The sequence below is a fragment of the Argopecten irradians genome, chromosome 15, assembly GCF_041381155.1.
Source record: "Argopecten irradians isolate NY chromosome 15, Ai_NY, whole genome shotgun sequence".
Classification (NCBI taxonomy): domain Eukaryota; kingdom Metazoa; phylum Mollusca; class Bivalvia; order Pectinida; family Pectinidae; genus Argopecten; species Argopecten irradians.
Genome location: NC_091148.1, coordinates 25882150 through 25887846, shown reverse-complemented (window position 1 = coordinate 25887846; position 5697 = coordinate 25882150). Strand labels below are relative to the sequence as shown.

The window sequence follows — 5697 nt, the reverse complement described above, 5'->3', positions numbered from 1 at the left end:
CTTTGCCAAATTGATAATACTTAAGTTATATGTGCCGTATTTTTCATACTCACGAATCAAGGTCAGGTTTTAATGTTATTCATCGCCAATAACATTTTGAGAATGACAGTACTTTCAAAGCTTCATTTTAATACAAATAACTGCCAAAAATCATTATAATTACGTCTATAGTACATATAAGTGTAATGATAATAAAAAAAAATCTTGATTTTGGGAACGGTCTTTATTCACAGAGAAAACTGGTAATACAAAGTATAACTTTATTTCTATTTTGAGACGACATTTATAATTGACAACATTTATAGACGATCTCAGTCTATCCCCATAACCTTTACATAATTATCAGTTTGTCCTTAACCTTGTTATGGAGCAGTAGTAGTAGTAGTGGTTGTAGTAGTGGTGATAGTAGCTGGTGTTGAATCATCGAAGACACTTGTGAGCACAAGGAACGCCACCCATGCTGAAACAGATAAAATCAGTAACGATATATTTTACTGTCGCGTGGGAGGCGATATTTAGCATATCGACTTAGTGTTTCCATTCGTAGATGAGATCGTTGAGACCTTCGGAGAGATGTTGTCGAGTAATACTCGATGCATTTTTATATTATCTACGATGAATCAAAATTTCAAGTCAATTGTCTCGTCTAATATGAAAATTAAGAATCTTTGATTCGGACCATCTGGTGTAATTATAGTAGAATATCAAATTATTTTCTTGAAAATATCACATATAAATGCTGCCACTTGGAGCCCTGTTACATAGAAATGCTGTACTGTTGTATAGCCCTATTACACAGACCTGTTACACTGTTGTATAGCACTGTTACATAATACTATTGTGTAATAATGTTACATAGAAAATGCTGTACTGTTGTATAGCCCTGTTACATAGACCTGTTGTACTGTTGTAACTGTTGTATAGTACTGTTACATAGAACTGCTTTACTGTTGTATAGTACTGTTACATAGTACTGTTGCACTGTTGTACAATACAGTTGTAGTGTTGTATAGCACTGTTGCATGCACCTTTTATATGGGCACTAGTCTCCCTTCCGTGGCCCCTCTAGTGTATCGATAACAAGAGGCCCATTGGCCTTAACGGTCATCTGACTATTGGCACAATACAACATAGTCATTTAAATATTTTAGCCATTTTGACCCCTGTGATCTTGAATGAAGATCAAGGTCATTTAAAAAAAAACCCACGACTATGGTAGCCCTTCATTCGAGCATGTCACAGGACCAATATCAGGTCTCAAGGCCTCTTAGTTATTCACAAAAAAAATAATTTCAAGATTTTAGCCTATTTGACCCCCTGTGACCTTGGATGAAGGTCAATGTCATTCATTTGAACAAACTTGGTAGCTCTGCATCCCAGCAGGTCACATGCACAATATCAGGTCTCTAGGCTTCCTAGTTATTCTCAATAAGTCGTTTAAAGACTTCAACATATTTGACCCCTGTGACCTTGAATGAAGGTCAAGGTCATTGATTTGAACAAACTTGGTAGCCCTTTATCCCAGCATGTTGTAGGCCCAATATGAGAACCCTGAGCCTTTCGGTTCTTGAAAAGAAGTCGTTTAAAGGATTTTAGCCTATTTGACCCCTGTGACCTTGAATGAAGGTCAAGGTCATTGATTTGAACAAACTTGGTAGCCTATTATCCCAGCATGTTGCAGGCCCAATATGAGTATCCTGGGCCTTTTGGTTCTTGAGAAGAAGTAATTTAAGATTTTAGCCTATTTGACCCCTGTGACCTTGAATGAAGGTCGAAGTCATTGATTTGAACAAACTTGGTAGCCCTTTATCCCAGCATGTTGTAGGCCCAATATGAGAACCCTGAGCCTTTCGGTTCTTGAATAGAAGTCGTTTAAAGGATTTTAGATTATTTGACCCCTGTGACCTTGAAAGAAGGTCAAGGTCATTGATTTGAACAAAGTTGGTAGCCTTTTATCCCAGCATGTTGCAGGCCCAATATGAGTATCCTGGGCCTTTTGGTTCTTGAGAAGAAGTCATTTAAGATTTTAGCCTATTTGACCCCTGTGACCTTGAATGAAGATCAAGGTCATTGATTTGAACAAAGTTGGTAGCCTATTATCCCAGCATGTTGCAGGCCCAATATGAGTATCCTGGGCCTTTTGGTTCTTGAGAAGAAGTCATTTAAGATTTTAGCCTTTTTGACCCCTGTGACCTTGAATGAAGGTCAAGGTCATTCATTTAAACAAACTTAGTAGTTCTTCATCCAAGCATGCTACAGGCAAAATATCAGTACCCTGGGCCTTTCGGTTATTGAGAAGAAGTTGTTTGAATGAAAAGTTTACGCACGGCGCACGACGACGGACGGTGCATGATGACAATAGGTCATCTGACCCGATGACCCTTCGGGTCAGATGACCTAAAAACTGTTTTCGTCTGTTGATCGAAAACCTTAACTCTGGTTAATGATGTTTTTGTTTATAGCGCGTAAGTTATTTTCTAATTATTACTTTGTTTCACATGTACTTCCATTTACCAACCATTGCTATTGACAATGATGTTTTTTTCTCACTGTCGACATTAATATATACATTTGCTTCACATGTACGTTTCTTCTGAAACAGTCAAATCTGTAGCAGGAAATTCGTAAGGAATTGTCGTATTTAACCTTTAACCTCGAGCGACAGTTACCTAGATCTTCATTATAACCTCAGGTCAAAGTTCACTCTTCCCTCAGTTCCCATGAAAACCAAATGTACAGTGTTATGTCATAGATATTACAAACTAGTGAACAAAGACGAACACACCAAACGAGCCATAGTAATGTAATTGTTTTAATGTGATGTACTTACCATATAATACAAAAGTGGGTGATATGTTCATAACGGGCAGTAACCACTAAAAATGTTTTTGTTTTAAAAAGAAAAAAAAATGATTTGTTTGTAAAAAAATTCAAACGAAATATAAAGAAAGACTTGCCTGATAATATCAGCAGGAGTTCCTGTGTAAGTAAGTCTGGCGTTTCAATCCAACCCAATGTGGGTTTGAACGCAGTCACAAAGGTTGACATGGTCTGAAAATAAACACTATGTTAATATTGGTATCTTTGTATTGTCGGGAGCACTAGGTGCTAGTGAAACAAGAGTAAAAATATTTTAACAAAAGTTTAATCATCGGAATGGAAATAGGATTATATATAGGGTATAAGGAAGACAGTGCTTTTTTACCATGACCAGATTAGCTCCAGTCATCCAGCACCATCTACAGTTTCCTGACTTTTGACCGAATAACGTGTTAATTAAATGTAATTTATTCTGAAGTGACTGGCCATGAAGGAATATTATTTCGTAAAACGGTAGTTATTTAACCATTTTTATGACTGTTGTATATTAAAATGACACTATTTATGTAACCACAAGACTGCGAACTATAGTTCATATTAAAAAAAATTTCAAATTGATAGATAAATTTGTAAAAAAATACCATATGTAAATATTGATCTAAAAAAATCCTCAAGACTTGAATATCAGGTCACACTTTTATATCCATGTCAAAATGGTCCTAAAATTGACCTAAATTTCACGTGAACTTTGACCTGAAAGCGATCTCCAGATATTCGAGATTTACCAGATATTGACATGAAGATAATCCGAATTTCAGGTCAAATTTCGCGAGGTCAGTTTCAGGCTATAAATGTTACTGTATAATCACATAACAACATACCACAGACCGTAGGGATGGTTGTAGCTTACCGAAGAGGGTACTGTTTCCAGTTGTTATATCCTGATGGTACAATGACTCCTGGAATATCTGACTGTACTTACCTAATCAAGGTGGGCACTACCTTGATTTCGGTCACGGGTAGCGTACGTTAATGTAAATGAGGTGATGACATTTGCCCAAAGCATTGATTGTACCCCGTTACAGATGGAAAGACTTTATACTTAAACACTGATGTGTGGTTGTTTATACAATCGGAAGCTGTTTTATTGTACAATAAAGATAACATTTTTAAGTATCAAACAAAGCCTCCCTTTCCTTATCTTTTACATTCAATTATGTGGATAATATAGCGATAGGAGAGTACAAAAAGCCCCAGGAGGCAAACGATATCATGGGCCATGCCATCACCTCATTTACATTAACGTAACTCAAGATAGGTCCCACCTTGATTAAGTCTGTACAGTCAGATATTCCAGGAGCCATTGTACCAGCAGGATATAATTGGAAACAGAAGTCAGGAAAGTCCGCTTCGTTCAGCTACAACAAACCGAACAAATTGTGTTATCATATTCTAGGAATACTCAGGCAACATTTCTAATATCACACTGACCTTACACTGACCACACTGACCTCATACTGACCGCACACTACGTATACACTGACCTCGCACTGATCTCACACTGACCTCGTGAAATCTTGACCTGGAATTCTGGTTATCTTTTTATATCTCGTAAAATTCAAATTATCCATTTAACATACAAATAAAGGCTAAACTTATTATTCAAGTCTTTAGGCAACTTTAGGTTAATATGTTTAGATCAATTACAGATAGGATTTTTGTACAGATTTTTTGTTTCATCAATTTGACAACTTGTCCACCCTGGAACGCCTACTAATATTGGCAGGCAAGTCCTTCTTTATATTTAATTTGATTTCTTTTTAAATTTGCTTCTTCGTGTTTTGAAAGTATAACTCGATATGATTGTGTGAAGAACATACATCAAATTAAAACCAAAGAAAATAAAAAGATAATTAAGTGGCTCGTTTGGTATGTTCTTATACGGTCCTCATTCTTTATTGTTTCAAAACTGTTGCGAATATGTCAATAATAATTATAAATGTGATAAACTATAATGTTAGTACTGGTATAAGTAAGTAGATTACGTTTTATTTCCATCGAAAATGTGGATTTTTTTTATCCTCCAGAATTAGAAGACTGAATTGCCTGCCGTAGTATCTCTACTCTCCGCAAGGCTTCGCCTAAACGCAGCCTAGCGACGCGACAATTGGAATTAAGGCTGTTTAAACCTCCTTATAATATGTCCATGGATGTAACATTCAGCAAAAATTATCATTATTTATGTAAATGATGCTATTACCTTACATCTGTCAGGCGTTGATAACGTTCCTAGTAGTAAAGGATTGTTTTTAACGATATGATTCTGCGATAACGACAACAATAGTGCAAAAACGGCACCACATATCAATAACGGGGGTTTTAAAAAAAGGTGAATAGATGAAATGCACATTTGTAATATGTATTGTTTTGAATATTATTGCATTTGCGATATGGAATTGTTTTTGAATATTATAGAAGTGAAGAAATAAAAACCATTGATACCATGAAAAGAGTTGATGACATGATTTCCCTGTTACGTGTATAAATGGACGAACAAAACCTGTTAACGGATTTTTACTGTCGGTTGTAAAAACCTCATGGCTTTGTGTTGATATTTTGTTACACTAGATTACGCGAATCTTAAAAAAAGATTACATGACTAGACTGACTTGTTAATATTGAATTTCCACAGAATGGCAGCAAAATATATTAATTGTTATATGGGTATAAATTAGAGCCAAAGAGTCATATTTATATTAGTACAAATGGACAAAACAAATACGATATATTGTTTCCGGTATTTCTTGAACAATTTCCTGTGGTCATATAAAAAATTTTGACCCCCCATTAAAATAATTGACACCGGGTCTAATATTT

The 5697-nt window shown here is 35.7% G+C and overlaps 1 long non-coding RNA gene across 2 annotated transcripts; it reads right to left on the bottom strand.

Annotated features, from left to right (window-relative positions):
• Positions 1-204: 204 nt before the first annotated feature.
• Positions 205-4260, bottom strand: LOC138309750 (uncharacterized). Of its 2 annotated transcripts, none has more exons than XR_011206319.1 (3): positions 3702-4260; positions 2958-3051; positions 205-460 (listed from the first exon to the last, which is right to left on the bottom strand). It is a non-coding gene; the product is annotated as an uncharacterized lncRNA (long non-coding RNA). The 2 variants fall into 2 exon arrangements; XR_011206318.1 differs by having other exon boundaries at positions 3731-4259.
• Positions 4261-5697: the final 1437 nt, after the last annotated feature.